This window comes from Engraulis encrasicolus, chromosome 24, assembly GCF_034702125.1.
Source record: "Engraulis encrasicolus isolate BLACKSEA-1 chromosome 24, IST_EnEncr_1.0, whole genome shotgun sequence".
NCBI classification, from domain to species: domain Eukaryota; kingdom Metazoa; phylum Chordata; class Actinopteri; order Clupeiformes; family Engraulidae; genus Engraulis; species Engraulis encrasicolus.
In genome coordinates, this window is record NC_085880.1 from 20,723,528 (window position 1) to 20,726,027 (window position 2,500).

At 35.6% G+C, this 2,500-nt stretch overlaps 1 protein-coding gene across 3 annotated transcripts in view; it reads left to right on the plus strand.

The window, feature by feature from the left end:
- Positions 1-2,500, plus strand: part of smoc2 (SPARC related modular calcium binding 2) — an 81,923-nt gene that overhangs the window by 78,134 nt on the left and 1,289 nt on the right. The gene's annotated exons all lie outside the window — the stretch shown is intronic.

Sequence of the window (2,500 nt, forward strand, 5' to 3'; positions counted from 1 at the left end):
ACGTTTTTTATCTCGCACCCAAAAGCTTTTCGGTTTTCCAAGAAGTTGAGCGCGTCCTCTGCCAACACTTAATACTTTTAGCACTCATGGTTTTTTTAATCATTATTATTATTTACTTCTTGAGTAACGCTTTATTTTAAGGGTTATTTTTTAATAAAGCTGCATTAACATGCACTGTAAAACTTTGCTAAACGTAAAAAAGTAAGTTATCCTGCTGCCTTAAGTTTGTAGGCTAACTCAATTTGAGAAAGCCTCGGGTTGAGTTACTTCTCGAGTTGAGTTAACTTACAAACCCCAACTCCGGTGAAGTTGGGACGTTTGGTAAACAGTGAATAAAATCAAAATGCTATCATTTTCAAAACATTCAATCTATTCATTAGATGGAGAATAGTGAAAAGACTACATATTAAGTGTTAAAACCGAGAAAAAATATTGTTTTGGGGGACATATGTACTCATTTCTAATTTGATAAATCCAACATGTCTCAAATAAGTTGGGACGGGGATCAGTGAAATTTAGTAAACATCCAAATAAGATAAAACAACAAAGAAGAACATTTCAAAATGAATTGTACTGACGGACAATATAGGTGTCCAGGTATAAGATCATAACAGAGAGGCTGAGTCACTCAGAATTAAAGATGCAAAGGGAATAATTACCATAGTTATTACATACATTTTTGAATTCCCTTTGATTTACCACGATTGAGTGTATGTAAGACATAGCCTATTTTTGTTACTAAAATCATTGTATAGGTTCATGACATCATGAAATATATATTGGCTGTAGTCTCACTCTAATTCCTGGAGTGCTAGAGCTATTGAAAATTGACCATATTAAGAATGCTTAATGCGTGCAAATGATACAGGGGTGTAACATTCTCCTAAGCACCTGAGCTCACTGGAAATAGACCCAGAAGACATGGGAAACTGTCCTATGCTTACAGAAGTTGGCAGAAGTTGTAGAAGTCCATTCTTTTTGACAATAATAGAGCATTGCACATCCAGTGCTACAGTGAAAATGGACCATCCAACTTGTGTTAGTGCTAGCTTCAAAAGTCAGCCTCCATGATGGCATGCGGGTGCAGTAGTGCATTGGTTAAGATGTTCTCACTCATCTGTAGAGTTAAATACAGTGCGGAATGGTATAAATGGGTTTTAAACAGCATGACAAGCCACTCATGCATTATGTTTTGAAGGGAGATCTTCGATTACTGCCACATAGTAAGGTCACATTGCATTCTCTACTAGGTTTTTACAGTTTGGCTCCATCATAAGGACCAGCAGGTGATAAAATGGTGGGCTTTTGGTCAAGAACTGTCACACTGTAAGCACTACAGAAAGGAAAACATTGCAAAACATGACAAGGAATGCACCCACCATTTAAGCTGGTGAAATCATGTCCAAGATAGGAATTAACACTGTTTTTTATATAAATTCATCAATCGGCTAATGTATTTAACTGTTAAGTGTTGTCTTTTGTTTTGTTTTTAGTCTTCCTCGACATTTGCTGCCATTTATTGTTCCCGTCCCAACTCTTTTGAGACGTGTTGGATTTATCAAATTAAAAATTGAGTACATATGTCCCCCAAAACAATATTTTTTCTCGGTTTTAACACTTAATATGTTGTCTTTTCACTATTCTCCATCTAATGAATAGATTGAATGTTTTGAAAATGATAGCATTTTGATTTTATTCACTGTTTACCAAACGTCCCAACTTCATCGGAGTTGGGGTTTGTACTAACTAAAGGCAACAGGGAAACTTGCTTTTTATGTTTAACCAGGTTGCAATGTTTTGCAGTGTGTTCTGTTACCTATTTACATAACATATTGTAAATGTAAGTGTCCATGCTCCCCATGGTTGTTAATGTTAAAGTTTCTGATACTCTTTTAATTGGTGTTAAATGGACACTAAAATTTAATACAACCGCCAGTGTATTAACTGCACCATGATATACAGTAAAGTACATTTCACCATTGGTGGCCTAATTAAGGAACATCTTATCTGGTTAATATACTGTGTTGCATTTGTACTGTATGTAGTAGGGGTGGGTATTGGCAAAGGGTTCACGATTCGATGCGCATCACGATACACATGCCACGATGCGATTCTATCACGATGCATTGTGATTCATGTACTACTGTGATGCATTGCGATATTTACTTCAGTAAATGTGTAAAATACAGCTTATTTGTCAGTTGCTGTGTAGCTTTCTTAAGTCAGTTCATTCTATTTAAGCATTCTATCATCTGGGAGAGAGCTTACATCACAACAGAAATATTACCTATTCTCTACTGAACAAAATAACCTGTGGCAAATCGAATTTTATTGTTATCAAATAATCAATTGTCATGAATCCATGCAGTATATTGAGAAAATAAGTATCACGATACCTTGTCATGAATCGATGCATTGTATCGTGAGAGTAAGTATCGCAATGTATCAATATGCCGATTATTTTGGACACACCTAGTATGTAGTGCTGTATAATGTGTAC